This window comes from Armigeres subalbatus, chromosome 2, assembly GCF_024139115.2.
Source record: "Armigeres subalbatus isolate Guangzhou_Male chromosome 2, GZ_Asu_2, whole genome shotgun sequence".
Classification (NCBI taxonomy): domain Eukaryota; kingdom Metazoa; phylum Arthropoda; class Insecta; order Diptera; family Culicidae; genus Armigeres; species Armigeres subalbatus.
Window position 1 is genome coordinate 197,177,527 of NC_085140.1, and position 24,975 is coordinate 197,202,501.

The following is a 24,975-nucleotide window of genomic DNA, read 5'->3' on the forward strand; positions in this document are numbered from 1 at the left end:
AATCAGGAATTTCCCTTTTCCCTAGAGATCCCTCTAGGAAGAAATTCCTGGAATTCCTTCAGAATTTCTTCAGGACTTCATTCAGGAATTCTTTCGATTTCACATCAGAAATTATTTTAGGAACCATTCAGAAATTACTTTAAGAGTTTTTTTTTCGATATTTCATCTGGAAATTCCTTAGGAAATTCCGTTAGACACTCGTTGGAAAATTAGTATTAGTATTCCTTTTTCATATTTAATGAATTTTCGGAAAAAATCTTCCAACCAAATTTGTGGAATAATTCCTGTAGGAATTTCGGAAGAAATTGCATACGGTTTTATAAAAATGATTTTCGCAGGATTTCTTGGAGGAAGTCTCTAAGGAATTTCCGGAGAAATTGACCTAGGGGAACGGTTTGGCACTTCATCCCATAGCTCCTATTTCCATCCCACCAAAAACAAAGCAATGAGAAGGAATTTGGTTTGTTTCTTATTTTTGTGATTTTTTTTTACCAGTGAGCACGCGTGTTAGCAAAAGAAGCGACGAGATTGATGCTGTATTTCTTTGTTTTGCGATGAGATTAATATATGTTCAGTGAGATGGAAAACGGAACAGTTCCCCTAGGCCTTTCCAAAGAATTTTTTGAAGAAATCTCTGGATGTATTTCAAAAAGGAATTCCTGGCGTAATTTTCTAATTCATACGTGGAATTAACTTCTCGAGTAGTTCTCATAAGAATTGGTAAAGGATTTCTTAAAACATATCCCGAAGAAATTTCTAAATCAATTTCAGAAAAGATTTCTAAAGAAATTTAAAAGGAATTTCCTAATGAAATTTAGGAAGGATTTCTCTTAAATTAAATTTCGAAGGTATTCCTAAAACAATTGCAACAATTCGTGAAGGAATATCCGAAGGGTATTTCTGTAGATATTTTTAATGGCATTTCAAAGGAATTCTTAGAGGTGTTTTAAACAGAATTTCTAAAAGAATTTCTGAAGAAATTCCTAAACAAACTCGTAATGGAATCAACGAATAAATTTTTGAAATTTTCTAATTTTCTAAATTTTCTTCCAAAAGAATTTCTGGCTTTATCTTAGTTCTTACTCTGTATCAGTTTGTAGAAAACAAGTTAAACTTTCGTAATCAGGGATCGTAATGCTCCATCATTCTCACGAGCAGAGGATGCTCAGCTCACTCCCGCAAATTTTCACCGAGAAATAATTTTGCGGAAAAGAAAAAAAGGCCTGATGACAGATAACTATTTTTTCCTCACTGCAAGTGCCGCGGAAAGTTTTCTCGTTCGAATGCCGTTGCGGTCATACATTTTTTATAAATGTTCACAGAAAATTTTCGCGAAAAATGAGTTAGGCGTAAGAATGATGGAAAAAGAAAATTTCATGAAGTAGGTAAGAATTTCGTTTATGTCTCAGGCTTGTTCTAGAGAAAAAAGTAGCTGGTGAAAGATGATTCTCGCCACAGACTTAGAAAAAATATTCTCCTTCAGCTCGAAAATCGCTTGTTTTCGTCTCACCGAAATGAAAAGTACGAACCCTGTTTGCAATTACTGTCTATTCATTATCGCACAGGAATTGCAAGCTTTTGGAAAAATATTCCAAAAAAATCCTAGTGACCTTTCCAATTATAGACGATAAAATGCAATACACATTTCGTTATATTTGAATCATTGATTCAGTTCTTACTACTGACGCCAATTCATAAATGAACCAATTCCCAAAAATGCTGGTGTCCCACCATTACCAGAATTCTGGCACCACCAGTGACAGTAAATGAGGGTATTTCGAATGCAGGTGGCATGTAGCTAGCAGTGATGACGAAAAAACATACAATACGATTTGTTTAGGATCGGGACGGGATTTAAACCTTCATAATCTGCTCTGCAGACGCGTTTTGCAACTAGAAGATCTTAGAGTTAAGGAAGATGGATTAACGAGACCTAAAGCTAAAAAAGGGCCGCTGGATGAAAAATAAGGCCTAAGCCAGAGTGTATGTAATTAAGAGTGGCGACACTGTCAGAATTGGAACAAAATTCATCTGTCATTCCCATACAAAATGGTGTTCCAAACGAGCAGGAGACCTGTCAAATGCGGCACATGTCGCCACTCTTAATTACATACACTCTGGCCTAAGCTACCTCTTCATTCATTTATAATCTATTTAGTAGTGAAATAATGTCAAACCTTAAAATCTGTTTGTATTGTTCAACTGCCGTTTGATCGTGATCATCCGTACCTGTAAAGAAAAAATAAATAAAATGTTCTTCAGTATCATAATGAAGAATAATTTATAAAAAAAACGAATATGAAACTGTAAGTACAAAGCTTCTTCCTAAAACTATATTTCGTAGAAAGGAATATATTATCAGAATAATGGAATAATGTGAGTGCCACAAAACTTTTCGATTATTTGACATTAAAGCCAATACTGTTGCGATCAACTGTGATGCACGCTTCCTCCGCATAGTAAAACCAGAAGCGTAAGTATCGCAAGGATTCGAACGTGATAGAGAAATATCTGTGGTGGAATCATAGCTTGGCCAGTTTTTTTCTTCTAAATATTTTTATTATTGAGATAGCTTTTATTATCAAACGAAGGAATAATTTTCTTCGTCGTATGTACCAGTATGTGCTATTAAAAAAATGCAATAATCGTTAAAACCAATTTCAGCAAATAATTTATTACTGATCTTCCACAGATTCGTGTACGTAGCACTAAAGGGCACGCAAACTAATAATAAATCGAACCCAATGTCCCCATATTTGGGTCAACTCTCTGTAAACTCCTCATCGCTCGAAGCTTGGCTGGCGGCAGCAATAATGGTGGAGATCAATAGGAAGATTATCATTACACGTGAAAGTTTACTCACACATCATTAAGAAAAGAACTGGAAAGATAAGTTATCTAAGACAACACGAAATTATGTTCTATTTAAAGATATTTGTAAATCCGTGTGTCGAAGTATCACACAATGTAATGTTATGCGACATTATTTGTATGTCAAAGTACGTAGCAAAATTTTGATACGAAACAAAATCAATATGACGACTCCAAAACCTTAGCGTGCACCACGGTGTTGCCGAGCTTCACTGCCCACGCGATCGCTCGCGCGTTGAGATCTTCGGAGCCTTGCTCAGCATCGCTTAATGCTTTGCTTGCGCTCGTGATAACATAGCCTCGAGCCAGACTCATCTGCATATCGATCGAAGTGTTTTATTTTCCTTTTAGCCGTCTCCTTCGTGAATCTTCATTAAAATTTAATGAATTTTTAAACAGCGAATGCGTCACCTTTTTCCTCGAGTGGTACCGTGACTGAACGTGGCAAATTGGAACCGTTTTGTACCACCAAGAGGTATCATACGGGGAAGTGGGGTGTAAAGGTTGACGTGACTCACTATAGCAAACGTTCGTCTCAAATACATCAATGGATTAAGTGTATAAAAAACTGATTTTTATTCAAAGGAAATGTTGATCTTTAATTCAGTTTGACAGATTGATTTGTATGCTTAGATTTGTGTTGTTTTCGATACTAAGACAGACTTTGTTCGGTAGGATTGTGTATTCTATTTCCATCAAACGTTTCTTCTTGTTCTGTATTGAACCAAGCATCAATTGAAACTTGGCGTGTCTTATTTTCCAACTTGGATCATGCTGATGTGTTATGAAGAACTTTATCAATAATTTGATCCGATAAGAATGGTTTGGAATATCTTTTATAATCTTTGAATTATGAGATACGTTGGTTAGCGATGTCTTTAAAAACAACAAGAAATAATAAAAACGCATTTTTATACAATCTGTATGATAACTTATACTACATTATTAAATAATAAAAGTGGATAATTCGAACTATCCGTGCAAAATAAACACAACAAATTCAAAGCGTACGGTACGGCACATGATCAATCATATGTGAATTGAAGTGTTCCGCGTATCTTTTCCCAGTAGGAAGCAATCTGAATTATATAATAAACCATTGGAGCGTAAAAATCAGTTGTTCTGGACGCAAAAAAGTTATCTCAATCATATAACCAGTTTATCACCGTTCCATCATACAACTCGTATTCACACTGAGACGAAGATCTATAGCTCAACCTATCTCTCTATGTATCTATTTGGGTTGATTTCCTCCTCGCAAGAAATCTCGCATCAAAGTGCCATCAAACCGTGTGATGTGGATACGTTGGAGCTTCTGTTTATAATATCTCACATTGAACCCCATGCCGCCATGTGATCTTCTTCGTTAGAGAAAAAGAAGATCCCAATCGACTCCACCAGGCAAACAACGTTTGGTCCGGTTTTCTCTTCGCTTCTAGTCGATCAGTCTTGGATGCTTCCAGTCTAAGTACTACGAGTGTGAAATGATTAATTAGATCAACTGCTGATGGGCACTTTAGAGCGTGCTGACCGGACGCCGCCGCTGCATGCACGGACGGACGACTCTAGTGCACCGAGGGGCTGCAAAATCAGAAACAATTGGGATGCCGATGCCGCACTGTCGCCACCACGATGAGTAATATTCGATGCGAATGAGTGGATGACCGGTGTGAAAAATATCGGACCGATTATCGTGTTGCACAAAGAGATGCCCTATTATCATGGGATATGAATACTGGGTTAATCGCTGCTTGATGGGTTTCAACACCACTCAACAACTGAAACGATTTACCGATCGTTGACATCACCCAGGCGATGAACTGGTGCAAGTAAATCTCTCGATTGTAGATATCTGTTATAAATCTAAACTCTTGGGTGTTTTGAAATATATTAAAAGGTTCAAAAGGGTTCGTCATTCTAGTAATACCGAAGTCCTGGATTACTATTATTCTACTCGTAGACTTGATCACCAACGAATGTGTCGCTTGCAAGACTGACATGCTGCACCGCACGATTCCAGCTTTGTTGGTGACCACGAATGCAAGTCTGATATCATAACGTGTTCTTGTTATACTATGCAGCGCTAGACCCCACCACCAGTGAGTGCCATCCGAAGGTGGCATAAATTCTGCTATCGATGCAATAACCCTTTGGCTACGTGACAAGAGTCAACAGGGCGAATTGCTTGCACGTCGTCCACTGTCGATTAATTTCAGGGTCAGCCTCTCGCCGCGATATTAATAATTCGCTGTTGGCTAGGTTCCCTTGTTGAGGAATCGGAAACAGAAAAATTTCAACCTACTATCGGGCAATCCCAATTGTGCAGTGAAACATAAAACACAATCAACGTCTTTGTCCAGGATAAAATGGACACCATTGTGCGTCCAGGATGCGTCGCTACCTCAAAGATCAACTAATAAAAAATATATGCATTGAATTTGGATAATTACCCACACACTATGCCCATTTCAGTCGCATACTTTTAAACCGGGATTTTTTCATCCTGATTTCAATTTTCATAAAAATCACAAAATCTGATTGTTTTTCACTGAAAGCTCAATCCTGCCAAACAGGAGAAGGAAGGTCGTGCGATATGTGCTTGCTTAAAAATCTTCTTTTAAATAGTTACCTTTAAACAGTGGTTCTAAGCATGCTTACTATCTTGAGTCGCGTAGCAATTTTAAACTGTGTATCAGCAAAATTGGACTTTTATTCCATATTGAAATTTATAGCATCAAACAAAATGATTTTTGATAATTATTTTACATTTGAACAAAATATTCGTGTGATTTTTTTCATTCCCGCTAATATTTTTTAAACAACATAGTTCTAAAAGCAATCGCCGTAGCTAAAGTTTAGTTGATATTACAGATTTTGACCTTGTTTTTTACAATTCCAATAAAAACTTTTGTAACTTTTAATTATAAAACTTTGTATAGCGATCAGCATATCAAAACCTTTTTTCTTACCCAACCCTCAACCAGAATAATGTATGAAGAATGTGGGAAAAAGGTCAAAAAGACAAAACATTGAATGAACAAATTTGTAGAATGTAATTTACTCAATTGAGACAATATCTTGAGTAATATGTTAAGAATATGCTTTCGAACTAAAATCTAGAATTCAAGGTTCAAAAGCCTTCATTTGAGAAACATGAAGTTTTTTTTTCGAGAAGCTTATACGCTTCGTTGCAAGAGGCTTGAAAGCCTCCATCTAAGTGTCTCAGAAGTATTTTTCCAAGCAGCTCGTAAGCCTTTTTTCAAAAGGTTCAGAAGCTTCCTTTAAAAGGGTTGAAAGCCTCCTTTCAAGAGACTCGTATGCCTGCTTTCAAAAGGGTCGGAAGTTACCTTTCGAGATGCTCGAATACGTCCTTTCAAGAGGATCCGAGGCCTTATTTCAAGAGGCTCGGAAGCCTTCTTTCAAAAAGTTCGTTTGACTCCTTTCCAGAGGCTCGGAAACCTTCTTTCAAAGGCTCGGAAACCTTGTTTCATGAGGTTTGGAAGCCTCCAAAGAGCCTCGGAAATATCCTTTCGAGAGGGTTGGAATTCTTTTTTTGCAAAAGACTTAGAAACTTCCTTTCAAGATGCTAAGAAGCTTCGTTTAAAATGCTCATATACCTCCTTTCTAGAGGCTCGGAATCCTACTTTGAAGAGGCTCTGAAATCTCCAAAGTCCGCAAAGTCTTGTATAAAGCTTGATGTATAAATTTGATTTGAATTAGAATGCTTCATGGAATAAAGAAAACATCAGACAACTTTTTGGAGAACCATACTGCCATGATTCGCATCCATATACAGATGGGACTGACTTGCACAGCAGCATTTATCTCGTTAGTTTTCAGGTCCATTTTTCATATACCTATCTTGTTCCTAGCAGCACAATTAAGACTGATTTGGTTGCGGTCAGGAATTGAGTTCAAAAGAGAATGAAAAAGTCTCTCACCTATCATCTCTGTATATATATATGTACGATATGTAGCATACCTTGAGAGATTTTTTTTTCGCAAGCTGATAAAGCACTGATTCGGAGGCCTATGCCTCATGATACTCCAAACGCGGGGAGCACTGGTTCCTAAGATGCATTTCAACTTGTTCTACACAGCTGTGCGGTTCCCAACACAAAATGAGCGAAAACAAAGCGAAAATCATCACTCTCTGTGGGAGCTGTCTTGTCGCACTTGTATACAAGTTTGATAAATTTGTTATCATGGCTTGTTATGATTCGGTACAGTTTTTGCCTATCTTTTATCTATTGAGAGCGATTTCTGCAAACCCTGGTTGCGGTTATTTATGTATGATTGAATTTGGTTGTATAAGAGTAATATAAACTTGTTTACGCTCGGGATGAGTACCTTCCAAGTAAAAGGTTGAGAACCGCTGATCTACGGAATCAAAAATATCTGAAAATATTCAGAAAACTTTAGGTCAAGGCTCTGAAAATCTGGAGAAAAATAGATATCAGCGGAATCAATAAAGAAATCAGGAAATCGTCTAATACATACGGAGACTTCTTCATCGAATGGTTGTTCAGAGTGAATAGTTACGTGAGATAACGATCAATACCCAGTGGACTTGTGAGGAATATTTCGTTTGTCGGAGTGTTTTCGCGACTGGAGCGGGAATCCAAACCTCGAAGCCTTTTAAGGGTATGTGACAAGACCATCATCATCATCATCATCAACTTCTTCTTCTTCAACATACTACGCATAATACATAATATGCTCAGGCCATCGGCGCCACTACCGCACCGCCACGATGTCTAGATTGTGATTAATTTCTTATTTAAAAACTATTAAAACTCGAAATTGATGAATTTCTCCAGTTGTTGGGATGTTTTCGTTAGAAAGGAAATAGTAATACACTGGGGTCGCTTTGCATGCACCACATTTTGAAATAGGGGGACAGACCCTTGGTTACGCGTGTAGATCAAAAGGCCGTACTTCTGGAATTTCTTGGATGGCCAGAAAGTTATGCTTCGTACCAATTCTATTTTATATACCATAAAGAGCATACACCATTAGAGTGATTCAAATTTTGACTTTTTTGCTCCCTTATGCTTAAACGATGGCATTTGCCATTTTAATATTCGTCTTAAATTTTTAGCTAATTTGGATGTAATTTGACTGAGCACAAGCAGTTTGAAGCTTGTATGAAAAATACTATGAAAACCGTAACTTTTGTGAAAAACCGTTCCCCATCAATGCCCATTAAGCTCTAAAAATGTATGAATACATTAGCAGCATAGAAAATTTAACAAGGGAAAATATCGTCGTTGTTGCTAAACGATTTGATGCAGGCAATAAAAGTTATTATGGAAATACTGAATTGTGGGAAATTCAATTTAACACGTAAAAGAATAACATCAATATCAATAATGAGCATTTCTGTTTTCTTTATATTTTTGCTTACAACAGTCAGATTGCTTCGCAACAACAACTGACTTTCAGCTTAGGATCTATTCTATGATGACGATGCATTAAATATATTCAAATATATTCTGGGCTGCTTCACGGAACGATCCTTTATATAAGTGGCAATTCTCATAGTAATTTTCATACAACCTTCAAACGGCACGTGCACAATCAAATTACATCCAAATCAGCTAAAAATTTGGGAGGACTATTAAAATAGCAAAAACAATCGTTTAAGCCCAGGGGAGCGAAAAAGTCAAAATTTGAATCACTCTAATACACCATATTTGAAACAGGTCGGCAGATCTATTTGGTTACACGTGTAGAACAAAAGGCCTTACTCCATGAATTACTTGGATGGCCAAGAAGTTATTCTTCATACACATTCTATTCTATGTAGCACAAGGAGCATGCACCATATTTGAAACAGGTCGATAGATCTTTGGTTTCCCATGAAAATAGCGAAAAACCGATTTTTCATCAAAAGTCGTTTTTTACGTGATTTTCGGGATTTACGCGGATTTTTTCAAAAGTTTTTTCACGCAGTTTTCTAAAAAGGTTGGGAAACACGTGAAAACCAAAAAAAAAACATTTTTTAGTGAAGTTGTTTTTTACGTGGTTTTTACGCGGAACGAATCCGCCGCGTAAAAACCGACTCCAGTGTATTGACAAAATTTATAGGGGAGTCCAAAAGGGACTTCTACTTGCGAATATGAATAACAATTTGAACCCAACGATCAAACGGATGAAATGTTGATGTTAATTTCGAAGTGATGTTCCACTAAAAGCTTTGTATCGTGAGGGATCGAAATCCGTCCACCTCATGAGATATCAATAAATTAAAGGGGGTTAAAGGTACCGTGCGGGACCGAAATTCGTACAGCACCGAAATCCGTCCACATCATGAGATATCAATGAATTAAAGGATGTTAAGTTAAAGGTAATTAATGTAGAATTAATTTATCTTATCCTGTTCAGATACTTGGCAGTAAGCTTCAAAGAAATGGAAAGAAGGCATTGAAATTAAAACAGAAAAAATCAAAAACAAATCGCCACCCACCAAACGCGGAGTTTTTGCCGCCATTTTTTTTTCGGGTAGAGCATAATTGCACCAAAAGTAACTATGTTAATTGCTAATTGCTAATCATTACATAAGACAAGAGGAATACAAATCGAAGGGGTCGCTTCTCAAGGTGCGTATTTAACTATTTATAGGGGTAGTTTAGTCAATCAGACTGTTTCAATTTAAATATTTCGTTAAATAATAGCTGTACGGATTTTGATCCTTTGATTCGAAATCCTTCCACGATGGATGGATTTCGAGTCAGAAGTAGTTGATTTTAGTCATTATTTTATCATGTTCTTCGTAGTTTTTAATGAGCAAATGTGAAACACTTCAAAAGTAGAAGCCTTCATGCTCCTGAGTCAATGACAAAAGTCTTATTTACATTCGATTCTTATTTTGTAATGACTTTTTCATATACTAAGGTGCTTAAGTGTACGGATTTCGATGCCCCACGGTAGAGTATATGTTTATTTTAAACAAGAAATGACACAAAACACACTTTCAAAGTCGTAAAACCATATTCTTACTCCAAAAAGACTATATTGATTAGAAGGTATATAATATAAATAATTATTGACAAAGAGTTAAAACGGGTTAATTTTTAAACGGGAATTTTGTTCAATTTTGTATAAAGTTTGTCAAAGTGATTGTTGACAGGACTGTAGAATCATGGTGCTCATAGAAAGTATTGAGAATTTTTCGATGAATGTGCTTAAATTTAGTTTCAAATTGATCTTCTGTACACTTTTTTCAAGTCATCTATAGCGCGAGCGGTGAAACACGCCAAGGACACAAAAGCAAAATCAAATAGGCTATAATTTAATAGATGTGTCTCAAAATCGTAAGCGGCTGAACCCAATAAACATTTGTAAACCATCACGCGAAAAAATAAGTCAAAACCCCTGTTTAAAAAAAAGTAAAAATAATATGTTATTTGGCTCTTCCCGTAACGTAATTTCGGGATTTACAGCTTCAATACATTTTTCTTTGGATACAAAAAAAAATCTCCTCTTACTCATCGGTTTAAGACATTGATTACCTTGAAAGATATTTAGAACTGACACTAATATTTAAGCAATTCTCTGTGAAATCATGATTTTTTTTTTCGAGATTTCAATTTTGTATTTTTTGATTTCTCTGAAATTGTTCAAGTATTGAAAATAAAACTTAAAAATCGATTTTCTCGAAAACGAATTTTTCAATATTTATATTTTTTGATATGTTGTAGCAGATAATATATGTATTTTTTTGCGCAATGAGTCATAATGGAGAAACGATGGACAAAAAAGTTACATAGCCCCAATGATTACCTAAAACTTTGCCAAAGACATCAAAACGATCGGACAAGCCGTTTTCAAGTTAAATTTTTTTGAAAGTTTTCCAGGTGTTTTTGCTTATTTTGGATGGAAATTCTCAGTTTTGTAATAAAATCGTTTTCTTGTATTATTGTTGGTTCTACGAAAAAAAAAAAAAAAATAATATAACGATTGATAAGTTAGATTTAGATTATTGATAAACAATAAATATTTTTTCTTAGTAAATCATCGTTAAATTAAGAGATTTGCTTAAGGTACACATATTGACAATATTTCCCCTACGCTTTAACAGCATAATGATGTGTCTTTTAACGGTTTCTCGAATACAATGAGAAAATGGGAACGATGGAAAGCATTTCCTGTCATGTTATGCTGATCCACATGTTGTGTATATTCCGAAAACCCTCGTGGGCTGCAGGAAAAAGTATAGAGCACTTTGGAGATTCCTGTCTTAGATTTTCCAGAGATATGACTGAAAAAAATGAAGGTTTTCATACATTTGTCTTATAAGCGGATTGTATTGATCGTGGGGAGGTCCAAGCACTACAATATGGATTTTAAGGTATTTATTCAATTATTAACAGGCCCGTGCTAAGGTGTCGTTTTTAGCGTAGCCAACACCAACACAAAATAACGTTCAGCAAGACTATGCTGAGGGTGGCTGGATTCGATTCCCGGTGCCGGTCTAGGCAATTTTCGGATTGGAAATTGTCTCGACTTCCCTGGGCATAAAAGTATTATATACGTATGATATACGAACACAGAAATGGTAACTTGGCTTAGAAACCTCGCAGTTAATAACTGTGGAAGTGCTTAATGAACACTAAGCTGCGAGGCGGCTCTGTCCCAGTGTGGGGATGTAATGCCAATAAGAAGAAGAAGATATCTGGATATTTATATGTATACAACAATCTTCTGAGGGTTCCTCTAGTTCAAGTTTATTCGTCTCCCCACGCACAACACCATCCTCCACTACACATTAATTTCAAACTCCCCACTGACAAGTCTACACTGTTAATCTTGAATACTACACGTTCGTCAAAATTGGAAAAGCTTGACATCGTAGAACATCCAATGTCAGCCTTGATCAATATGCAACTTTTATCAAGGAATTGCACTCAATAGGACTAATGAGTTTTATTGATTGAAAACTTACTCTAAACGGTGAATATTGCATCGAGATTATCAATTTGCTTTTTTTCACCGTGAACAATATGAACAGATTTTAAAAGTAAATCTGCTTATTCATTTTTGTGGATAGTGACGATTGTTGACATTTCATGAAACTTTCAGCGGTCTATGCGCCCAGGACATGGTGGCTAATCTCTAGCCACCCAGGACATGATGGCTAGATGGGGATGTCTTTAGAGAGTCGATTGGAATGGCCTATAAACAATTATAGCTCGATGAGAAATACTAACCCAAATCGGCATTTGCATTGAAAAGTTTATGATGAAAATATGAATCTATCAGGGATCGTAATTCTTACTCATTCTTTCAAGCAGAGAATGCTCACTCACGCAAATTTCCGCCAAAAAATCGTTTCACGGGAAAGAAATAAAGGTTTAATAACCAGTGTTGGTAGAATCATATTCATATCTCGATCTTGGTGAGCATATCTCATGCGTGAGCTAACCTAACTTGCTTACGATTCTACAAGGAGAGCATCGCGCTTGAGTTGTTTACGCAGAATCGCATAGGTTCGCTCATTCGCTTAAAAATGAATTCGCTTCAAAAATCGTCAAAACCCAATAGTGACGTTATTTATGTTTACGTATGGTTTTATTAACCGCTTGTCGAATCATAAACGATACTCTAGGCCATGCGTCCGGTGGTATTTAACTCCCGCTTGATTTGATTCGTGGATGAGATTTGAGAATTTAAGTTTTTCCCAGCACTTCTAATGTTCATTTTTTTCCTCACTACCAGTACCACGAATAGTTGATTTGCTTGTTTTCTCATTTCTTTCATCCTGTTCGTGCCATTGCAAATTTAAAAAGAGTAGTCTTTATGAAATATACAACCTCAACCAATATACAATAACAACCTCACTCCTATATGCAGTAGGGTGTCCCAAAATTGCATATTATGCCGTCGATGTATGGTTATAATAAGCGTATCCCTTAGCCATTTTTGCTGATGCTCTAGGTTCGAAACCCGTTGCGGTTATACATTTTTGTAATTGATTACTGAAAACTTTCGCGAAAAGCAGTGTTGGTCAAATCATTCATAAATCATAATCATTGAGCGCTCTTGCGCGAATTAACTTGTTTGTGAATTTAAAGGAATGCATCACGTCTAAGATTTTCATTACAATACGGAACATTTCACTCATTTCCCAAACAAAATCGCTTCAAAAAGTGTTTGAAATCAATTTGGGGCCATTTATTGTTTACACACGCAAGAGTATCCATTGTTCTATGAGTTGAACGGTAATTATTTACTGTTAATTTACGAAGGGGAACTACGATGATTCAGGGCAGCAGGGACTATGTCCAAGGGCTTGACGATCCCTCCCCAGGCCATCTGCGAGTTGTGGGGCTTGCCTAGGATGTGGTGGGGTTTGACAGTGGGCCCTGTTAAACCTCTATAAAAAGCTGCATGTATCCGCAAGTAGGCCCCACCAAAGCGACCGTGTGCCGCTCAAAGCGCACAAGCCCAAGTCCTGGTGTTAGGTGGGACGCTAAACAGCCCTGACACGACGGCCCTCCGACGAGACAGGAGGTTTGCGCTGGCCCAATAAGCCGCCTAGAAAACCAATCATTACGAACAATATAAGAGATAATGCGACTCGATATAATCGGCAAAGACCTAGGCGACGAATACAGGATCACGATTGGAAGCTTGGAACATGGAATTGCAAGTCGCTAGGTTTCGCAGGTTGCGACAGGATGATCTACGATGAATTACATCCCCGCAACTTCGACGTCGTGGCGCTGCAGGAGATTTGCTGGACAGGACAGAAAGTGTGGAAAAGCGGGCATCGAGCGGCCACCTTCTACCAAAGCTGTGGCACCACCAACGAGCTGGGAACCGGCTTCATAGTGCTGGGTAAGATGCGCCATCGTTTGATTGGGTGGCGGCCAATCAACGCAAGGATGTACAAGCTGAAGATTAAAGGCCGTTTCTTCATCTATAGCATCAACAACGTGCACTGCCCACACGAAGGGAGATCCGACGACGAGAAAGAAGCGTTCTGCGCACAACTGGAGCAAACATACGATGGATGCCCACTGCGGGACGTCAAAATCGTCATCGGTGACATGAACGCACATGTAGGAAGGAAGGAAATGTATAGACCGGTCATCGGACCGGATAGTCTGCACACCGTATCGAATGACAACGGCCAACGATGCATAAACTTCGCAGCCTCCCGCGGAATGGTAGTCCGAACCACCTTCTTTCCCCGCAAAAATATCCACAAGGCCACATGGAGATCACCTAACCAAGAAACGGAAAACCAAATCGACCACGTTCTAATCGACGGTAAATTCTTCTCCGACATCACGAACGTCCGCACTTACCGCAGTGCGAATATTGAATCCGACCACTACCTCGTTGCAGTATGCCTGCGCTCAAAACTCTCGACGGTGTACAACACGCGTCGAAGTCGGACGCCGCGGCTTAACATTGGGCGGCTACAAGATGGTAGACTAGCCCAAGAATACGCGCAGCAGCTGGAAGTGGCACTTCCAACGGAAGAGCAGCTAGGCGCAGCGTCTCTTGAAGATGGCTGGAGAGATATTCGATCCGCCATTGGTAGCACCGCAACCGCTGCACTTGGCACGGTGCCCCCGGATCAGAGAAACGACTGGTATGACGGCGAATGTGAGCAGTTAGTGGAAGAGAAGAATGCAGCACGGGCGAGATTGCTGCAACACCGCACGAGGGCGAACGAGGCACGATATAAACAGGCGCGGAACAGACAGAACTCGATTTTCCGGAGGAAAAAGCGCCAGCAGGAAGATCGAGACCGTGAAGAAACGGAGCAACTGTACCGCGCTAATAACACACGAAAGTTCTATGAGAAGTTAAACCGTTCACGTAAGGCCACGTGCCACAGCCTGATATGTGTAAGGACATAAACGGGAACCTTCTTACGAACGAGCGTGAGGTGATCCAAAGATGGCGGCAGCACTACGAAGAACACCTGAATGGCGATGTGGCAGACGAAGATGGCGGTATGGTGATGGACCTGGGAGAACGCGCGCAGGACACAATTCTACCGGCTCCGGATCTCCAGGAAATCCAGGAGGAGATTGGCCGGCTGAAGAACAACAAAGCCCCTGGGGTTGACCAACTACCAGGAGAGCTATTTAAACACGGTGGTGAGGCACTGGCTAGAGCGCTGCACTGGGTCATTACCAAGATTTGGGAGGAGGAAGTTTTGCCGCAGGAGTGGATGGAAGGTGTCGTGTGTCCCATCTACAAAAAGGGCGATAAGCTGGATTGTACCAACTACCGCGCAATCACATTGCTGAACGCCGCCTACAAGGTACTCTCCCAAATTTTATGCCGTCGACTAGCACCAACTGCAAGGGAGTTCGTGGGGCAGTACCAGGCGGGTTTTATGGGCGAACGCTCCACCACGGACCAGGTGTTCGCCATTCGCCAAGTACTGCAGAAATGCCGCGAATACAACGTGCCCACACATCATCTATTCATCGACTTCAAAGCCGCATATGATACAATCGATCGGGACCAGCTATGGCAGCTAATGCACGAACACGGTTTTCCGGATAAACTGACACGGTTGATCAAAGCGACGATGGATCGGGTGATGTGCGTAGTTCGAGTTTCAGGGGCATTCTCGAGTCCCTTCGAAACCCGCAGAGGGTTACGGCAAGGTGATGGTCTTTCGTGTTTGCTATTCAACATCGCTTTGGAAGGGTAATACGAAGAGCAGGGATTAACACGAGTGGTACAATTTTCAATAAGTCCGTCCAGCTATTTGGTTTCGCCGACGACATAGATATTATGGCACGTAACTTTGAGAAGATGGAGGAAGCCTACATCAGACTGAAGAGGGAAGCCAAGCGGATCGGACTAGTCATCAACACGTCGAAGACGAAGTACATGATAGGAAGGGGTTCAAGAGAAGACAATGTAAGCCACTCATCGCTAGTTTGCATCGGTGGTGACGAAATCGAGGTGGTAGAAGAATTTGTGTACTTGGGCTCACTGGTGACTGCCGAAAATGATACCAGGAGAGAAATTCGGAGACGCATAGTGGCTGGAAATCGTACGTACTTTGCACTCCGCAAGACGCTCCTATCGAATAGAGTTCGCCGCCGTACCAAACTGACAATCTACAAAACGCTAATTAGACCGGTAGTCCTCTACGGACACGAGACCTGGACGATGCTCGTGGAGGACCAACGCGCACTTGGAGTTTTCGAAAGGAAAGTGCTGCGTACCATCTATGGTGGGGTGCAGATGGCGGACGGTACGTGGAGAAGGCGAATGAACCACGAATTGCATCAGCTGTTGGGAGAACCATCCATCGTTCACACCGCGAAAATCGGACGACTGCGATGGGCCGGGCACGTAGCCAGAATGTCGGACAGTAACCCGGTGAAAATGGTTCTCGACAACGATCCGACGGGCACAAGAAGGCGAGGTGCGCAGCGGGCAAGGTGGATCGATCAGGTGGAAGATGACTTGCGGACCCTCCGTAGACTGCGTGGTTGGCGACGTGTAGCCATGGACCGAGCCGAATGAAGAAGACTCTTATATACCGCACAGGCCACTTCGGCCTTAGTCTGATTAAATAATAATATAACTACGATGATTCAACTCGGCCATGATTTTTAAGGTGCTGAGTTGGGTGGGTTTTAACTCACGATTGATTTGGATCGTTCATGAGTTTTGAGATTTTGAGTTTGTCCCAACACTGGCGAAAAGTGAATGAGGCGTAAAAATTATGAAAAGAAAAAAGAAATTCATCAAGCAGGCACGTTTATATTATTTATATGTTTTCGTTTATCTTCCTGATTTCCCTCTAGAGAAAAGAGGGGTGAGCAGCGATGGAAATCGACCGAACATGATCCGATTCGACGTTTATCCTAAACTGTACAGATCGCGATCTGTACAATTTACGAACAATATCGAGTTCCCATCTTTCTCGATTGAGCGTTATTACCTTGGACACTCGCACATAACAAAATATTCACCTGTCATAAGACGAGTTTTAAACAATCCCATTGAATTCCACCACTTAATTGTATCCTGACAGATACGTATTTCGACCTCAACAGTAAGGCCGTCTTCAGTGTCTTGTACTTGACTCGACAAGTCGAGTCAAGTACAAGACACTGAAGACGGCCTTACTGTTGAGGTCGAAATACGTATCTGTCAGGATACAATTAAGTGGTGGAATTCAATGGGATTGTTTAAAACTCGTCTTATGACAGGTGAAAACATTCCACTAAAAAGCTCAAAATAATTTTCTTATCAACAAAATATTGCAAGATTGAGTCTTGCTCTGAGAAATGAGTTACTCTAGCCGTTCTACCTATGAACGAATCGTGACAACTATTTGCCCCTAGAGCGTGAGTGTCTTTCTGTTTTCTTTGCATGACTACACGCGGGACGTTGAGCGCGCTTGCTTAATTATGTGCACTGTACATTGAAGCTCCTCAACTAATTATTTAACATTATGTGTACTTTGTTCCCATTTTATTTCTTATTGCAGATTAATTTTCTGTAGTTTCGAAAACTTCGATAGTTAGATACTTTTTAAAATCTTCAAAATATTGACGTGGGAAGAAGCAATGTCTTTAAAATTTGAAAGCAAAATTCTTCCTGAGTAGCTTTCAATTTAAGTGCAAACTAGGTGCGATGCAAATTGGGATTTGGGATTTTTTTAGCTAACAGCATGAAAAACAAAAAGGACACAAATGATGCCGAAATTGTTCTTTTGCGAATGCCATTATTAATATACGAGCATGTTATTGGAAAAAATATCCTATAAGTCCGTAATATACTTCTGTTTCCAGCAAGTATTACCAGTAAGCCGTCGTTGTTCGGCTCTCATGAAACCCTGTCTAGTATTCGCCGACGATGGACTTTTCAAGCGGTTTCAATCTGTTGAACAGAAATCTGGACATAGTTTTGTACGCCGAATTAAGAATGGTTATTTCTCGGTAATTGGCGCACACCAGTCTGTGCCCTGTCTTAAAGAGAGGATCATTTTATAGCAACCTTCAAAATCAGTAAAAACGTTAAGAACGTAAAATCTGTGACCTTAATTTGTAAAACAATGTGAAAAATATAATTTAATTCTTTCACTTAAAGCATCAAGTTCGTTGATTGAAATTATTTTTAACTTTTGTCCCTCCCTTTGGATTTTTTTACTCGAATTATCCGAGAATTGTTTTCTGATAGGTATGTTCTAGCAGATTTTTTTTCTCGTGTTTTTCAAATATTTTTACAAATTTTTGAAGGAAAAATAATGGTTTTGGCAGGTTTGGACCTATTATTGTTAAAAATGGGTTATTAAGATCAAGAGGGTAAGAGAGTTTCATAGCGTAATGAGCTCGAGCGGAATGGGCACTTCGTGTTCTTAATTTACAATGCTTTGAAACTCAGATGTGAAAATGTACATTATGTGGAAGATTTTGATTTGAAAAATGTATATACACTTAACCAGCGTTTCAATGTTCGGTATTTTGTATGCCGAGTTTCAACTGGAAAATTTCTTTTTTACTGAAATTCCATTTTGTTAGTAGACCAACAACGTTTGTCAGTAATAAATTCCCGAGTCTCGGTAACAAATTCTGTTGATTATTATGACTTTTATTTATTTTTGCTGAATAAATCATGAAATCCATAAAATGCTGAACGGCACAACAAGTCGGTAGAAATTTATACAGCGCCACCGGTAAAAAATTAAAATTTGCCGACCAGCCTTTTGAAAATACTAAACGCGGTTGTAGAGCTTCTCGCTCTTTTTTGTTGCTTATGTCTTACCCCTGGAGCTAAAAAATATTTTGTAAATTGTTTCCGTCGTGCTGGTTGACCTGCGTTTCCAAAAGTGAACTTTTTTGTGTTTTGCAAAACTCAGCAACAGATCGCATAGCTGTGTAAAACAAGTTGAAATGCATCGCTGCCCTCTGCCTTTGCAAATTTTCAAAAGAAATTATCATAGAGTATAGCCAAAGCTTCCTGAGATACCGTACTAAACATCTTTCATATTATGCTACCTATCGTAAGTGATGATGATAATAAGTGAGAGATTTTCTTTTCATTCAATCTTTATCAATCAAAAACTGCCAAAGTTTGTATTACCCTATACTTTTATTTTATGCGAATGAACATTGATTGAATATACAGTCAGTAAAATAGGTTTCCAAAAGAACAATTCCTCATTTACTGACTAACTCAGTTATGTCCATATTTATTGAACTTTGTCGTTTATGCCGAACTCTCGGTAATGACAATTTTGCTGTTGAAATTACTGGCTGATCCGTAGTCCAAAAACTCAATAAAATTAATACTGGTGCTGAAAATAATCATCTTTTTGCACATAGAGGCGGCGGCGGCGCACAGGTCCAATTTATGGAGGAACATCAATTTTCTAATTTTAGGAAAAAATGTGGTGCAATCTCGATTTTTAAATAAAAAAAAATGGATACATTATCAATTGGAATGTCGCCTCTGCTTCAATCCTGGCAACGAAATTGGTAAAAACTTGAAGTGTGTTATGGAAGCGATATGAAACCAAGAGAAACTTATTTATAAAGAAAGGCTATGAAAATATAAAGCAAAATTATGCTACCAAATATGGATGTTAATATCCTTGAACAAACATATTTCCTCATAAGCCTTGTTAAATCGATTAAACAATTGCTACAAATTCAAATTTTTAAAGGGGAAGACCTCGTAATAACTTTGAATGAAAACTGGGAATTGAATTATTTGACATTGCTGTATGCTGGTGTTGCGATTTGTGACATATAGTGTGATTCGTTTAAAACACAGTGCAAACTATTGTTCAGTAATCCGTCACGAAAACAAATTTGCACAAAACTCACGAATATTCCAAATTGTTTTCAGCAACGAATTTTTGCTATTTGAAAGATCCCTTATCAGGATTCAGTTTTGCTTTTTATTACAAAAAAATCCCGTGATTTCCTGGAACAAGCAGTGTTTTTAACATGAATTTAGGCTTATTTGGGAAGTATTTTGCTTCGCAGTCTTGGAGGGAATTGAAAACTATGTTTTTAACCTTTTCCCGGGATAAGAAAAGTATCGGGAAATAGACTCTCTATGTTTCAATATTTTAACAACTTTATAACCGTCATTTAGTTAATGCAACTAATAGAAGAATGTTTGAATTTTCTAAATGTCAGTTTAAGCTGTTAAAGACTATACGCAGGAGTCACGCGGACGCGCACCCTGAATACCACCAGCGAGTATTTATGCCCGCGTACTTTCGACGCGCAGCTACGTATTTTCTTCTATTTGCACCGTAAAAAACATACGAACGGCATGTTCCGCATGTGAACGGGCAGCCCCTAGCGAAAGCACATGTCCGATTTGAAAGGAAGAATCACGATCATTGCAGCAATGATCGTGATTCGATTCCATTCGATCGTAAGTTGTACATGTTCCGATTAACTTGATGTCTACAACTGTACACATTGAGAGTAACGGCTTTTTGCGTGCTCTCGCAATAAACGTTGAATCGCGTGAGTTACAAGCTGTGAGTGTAGACGACACAGATTTACGTGTATCTTGCTCTCTTGAGATCATGGTAACTCACTACCCGAAACGCTCCGCACAAATAAGGGTGGAGAGCGCAAAAGCATCGCTTATTGACGATGATGCTAATAGATCTCACATAAGCTGTGTACATGTTCGTTGGTCGCTAGAAACGATTTTCTAATTGAAAGATGTTTTCACCACAAATTACACAAAAAGATTCTCCTTAGACCCGAAAATCGCTTGATTTTGTCTCATCGAAATGTCAAAAGTACGAACCCTGGTATCGAAAAGGAAGGTCAGTTTCTTGCCTAATCACGAATACATGTTCGAAAAGCGTGTGCGAAATTTTCGAATAAATAAGGTCATCCCGACAGAGTAGACCTAAGGCAAAAGTGTTTCCCCATAAGTGTTTTGTGCCCCTCAATATCATAAAACAGTCCGACGGTAGTCTCGAACTATTTGTTCAATTATTCATGGTCCTACCTATCCATAGGAAAGTTTCTTTTTTGTTATTTATTTTAGTGCTGTCTTTCGTCGAAATTTGTGTGAGTTGATGTGTAAAATGCAAACTAGACTTGCCGGTGGCAGTTTGGCACTCTGTAAAGTTGTCCGAATGATGTTTTGAGTGTGACGGTGCTGAGAGTAATGGCGAGCCTCCCAAGTCTATGTAAGCCTTTTAGTTATAACATCTTAATAAAAAATGCGTCTATCACTTTGCTTATTAGCCCGGTAATGGTAAATAGACTTTTTTCTGGTACTTACACTTTGTTAAAATAATGGCCGTTTATAAATCAAAGATTAACTAATGAATCATTGGAAAAATATTTGTATTACCTACATATCTATTACATGGATACAAAGTCAAAATGTTCAATGGAAAGTTACCGCAGTTTTTTTTCCTGACTTCCATCACCAGGCAGAAGAAATAGGAATGTGGGTTGTTTCCTTTCGACTGGGATTCCGGGAATCGCTTTGGGAATGAGAAGTAACAAAAGTATCATGCTCCGATAGAATAGTGGCGGCAAACACTAGGGCATACAGGGGCACACCAGACTCACGTGACGACGACAGCGAAACCATGCAGACATAGCTCTACGTGATCGATCAGATTTCATAATTATCGATGATAAAATTTTATCACCCGAGCCTTGGCGATTGGAAAGTATGTGGTTCCGTCCACGAACGTCATAATGAATCAGCTTTATGAACTGGTTTCAGCATTAATAGAGTACCACACGAGCTGCTGATGCAATAATTAACTTCTTATGAGTCACGCATACATTGATTCCGTCTGTCTGAAGAAGGTGCAAGCTGCTTTGGTGTTCTAGTTGTTGTTCTTCGATACCACGTTCTTGTTTCTTTGAAAGGAATGAACCTTCGTTTTGCGATTGGATTCCTTTTATTTACAAACTAACAAGGTTTATCAAACATCATTCCAATCAATAAAAAAGACTGTATACTTCTTTCTGTTAGCGACTGATACATTAATTTATTTCGTATCTCATTGTTACTAGAAGCAGAGGTTTTAAGCTATTGGAAATTTTTAGCCAAAAACCTGGAAATCAACTAATCCATCTTGTACGGTTGAGCTGAGATTGACAAGAATGAGAATAAACAACACACTTGTACATGATCGGTTTCAGGCAATCTAGCAGCAAAATCAAACACAAAGAAGTAAGCAATGCACAAGAACTAGAATTTGCATACCTATTCCGATGTGACTTGAATTGAGGAAATATAGAATTATAAACACAAACTAGACGTACACAAAGGTACGTATGCCAGAAAAATTACATACCCAAGTTGAAAGAGAAAATTACGGATTCTGGGTTAGGCAAACCTCTTGCTTCCATCGGCGTCTCGTTTCTATCTCCGCAGATCAACTATACTGCCTACAACAGATGGTGTGTCAACAACGAAAGATCCATCTACCAACCTACCTTGAACTAAGCAACATCAGCAGCCAGCAGCGGTGGCGGTGACGACGAGAGAACATTCAAAATCCCAAGCATGCAGCCGATGCGAATTCCCAAACACATGAAGACTGACGAGTGCCGAGACCTTTTACTTTGCGTCTTTTCTTTTCTAAGCACACAAGCCTTCGCGTTGCCGCCGCCGCCGCGTGCCGTCACCGGCATTTGAAATTTAGAAGCGGAGTAAAGACTTACAAATCCAGTACGGCTGTGTTGTGGTTGGTTGGTTGTTATTTTTTATTTATGTCCTACGCCGACGATCAGTGTTGTCGCGCACTTGAACTGTACGCTCTCTTGATTCAAAACTATTTGAAAACATTTTTGTTTTAATTTTTTTATTTTTACGTATACGGAAATCTATCAAAAGGCTGTAAGATCACAAAAAATAGGTAGTAACATTTTCTTTGCTTTGAGGTTCCAGTATATGTGCAGTACTGACGCCTGCCATGCCGGCTATTAAATGCAGGGAATGACTCCCAAAATGGTCGGGGTTTAAACAAATCGCACCAATGGCCTATAAAAAATTGCCCATTTTCTTGCACAATTTTTCGCGTAGCAGATTCAATTGATCACATATCGTATCGGATATTCTTCCACCCCATAACTGAGGAATAGATATGAATTAATTGCTTGGTGCATTTTTGTTGCATCCCGACCAAATACCAATCGGAAATGCAACTGAGAGCAGCACAAAATCTGAGAAACTGAGTCGAAAGGTCGATTCGTAGGAGACCACAATGTTTCCAGTATCGTAGACCCAGCATCTTACTCGCGTTTTCGTTGGCACAAGAATGAAAATGCGCCAAACCTTCTGACTGTGGAACACCACCAAGCAACTGGTGTGGCGACGATCGTCTATATTGAACTAATGTTGGTTAGACGGTCTGGTCTGTCTCGGCAAAACAGTTCGCGGAAAAGATGGTAGCGTGGTGGCGAAGTTTTCCGCTTTATGGTGCACAGAAAATTTACATATTTACCTCAGCTCCGCATATAGGCAGGTAACATGCAACGCTTCCAGAGTGCAGCGCAGTGTACAACTGCGCTGTCATTCATTGGGCTGATTTACTGTGCAACGTGACTGTGCTGCTGTGTCCAGATGCGGAGTCCGTCTAATTTTGGTGTACGACTGGGATTGATTTCAACACGAATTGTCGGTATTATTGAATGGACTTGGGTAGGTAATGCAATTCATTTCACTCTGTGTCAAATTACATTAGTTAAGATATTTCCGATTGCTTTATAACATTCAATGCTTAATCCGATTGGGTTCAAAACATACAAGCAGTTTTAACATAGGAATAATTGCACAGCACGCAAACATTCCTAGAAGACTGACATTGCTAACATAGCTTGCTCCTCGGGACTATGGTCGAAGTATTTCTAGTCTCCCTACCAGCTTTTACGATTTCGGTTAAGGGAACAACTTGGTCGGGGAGACAACGGGAAGATCTGGAATTCAAGCGTAGGCGCAAGTTTCTGCGGGAACCTTCAGTCGGCTTTTTAATGTCCGCCTCCAAATACGTTAGGAACATAGGAGCCGACACCGTCTCGTAGGTTCTACGATCCGAATTTTCCGACCACCCAAAACTATGAATGTGCTCTGATCGCAACCTGACCTACAAACAGCACTTCAACGTTGTTAATGCCAATTGTCAGTGGAGACTACACTCGATCTGTGCCAGAAACCTCTGCCAGGATGGGGCTGCTCTTTGCCATCAGCCAAAAAATCGGAACTGCGGAAATCGGAAGACTGCGGTGGATCGGGCACGTAGCCTGAATGTCTGACAACAACCCGTTGAAAATGGTCTCGATGGCCATCCGACGTAGGGCTTCCAATTTTCCCGGGAATCAACTTCCCGGGAAACGGGAAATAAAATCGAAATTTCCCGAGTAGTAAATTTGAGCGCTTTAATTGACAGAAATTTATTCAGAATTATTATCATAAATACATAAGTTTTGGAGCTCAGATTATTTCGCCTTAGAACTGTTTGAAAATCGATTTTGCTGCTGCGTGTACAATGTTTACAAAAGTAAGAAACTAGCCAATTTATTTTTCATGTAACTTTATCTTTCCTTTATCCTTATTAGGTTGAATAAAAAAAATGCCGCATACTTTATATACATGTTGTAGCATAAAATTTAAATATTCATATCCTTCGATAGATTCCTTTAGAAGTCTGAGAAGACACAAAAAAAATGCAAAATCGATTTTAGAGGTGTCTTATCTAAATCGTACAAAATTGAACTGAAAATTTTATGAAAAGCATATCTCATCATACGAAAGCGATTATGAGCTGACTCGTTAAATCGAAGATATTTTTCGAAAACGTGAATACGTCTAATGAAAATGAAATCTTTAAAATAAAATACCGACGAATTAACCCTCTGCCTACAGAAAAATACGAAACATATACTTGAACGACTTTCACAGCATATAATTGTAAGTAAGAACTTATTTTCAGTGCACATATCCAGGATATGCATAGAATAAACATAGAATTGTTGAAGTTTCTGAGCAAGTTTTCCGTCCATGTCCAAAAGCTTTATCTCCTTTGCACCAGAGAATTTAGAGATTTCATCTTTATTTTGCAGATTCTAGATCTTGTTCAAGCATAAGGTCTACAGTGTCCTG

At 39.0% G+C, this 24,975-nt stretch overlaps 1 protein-coding gene across 7 annotated transcripts in view; it reads right to left on the bottom strand.

The window, feature by feature from the left end:
• Positions 1-24,975, bottom strand: part of LOC134211470 (uncharacterized) — a 161,442-nt gene that overhangs the window by 116,542 nt on the left and 19,925 nt on the right. The window contains exon 3 of one of the 7 annotated variants that reach the window (XM_062688347.1): positions 2,178-2,229. The exons of the other annotated variants lie outside the window; for them this stretch is intronic. The gene's annotated coding sequence lies outside the window, so the exon portion shown is untranslated. The remainder of the gene's footprint in view (positions 1-2,177; positions 2,230-24,975) is intronic. 7 annotated transcript variants of the gene reach the window in all.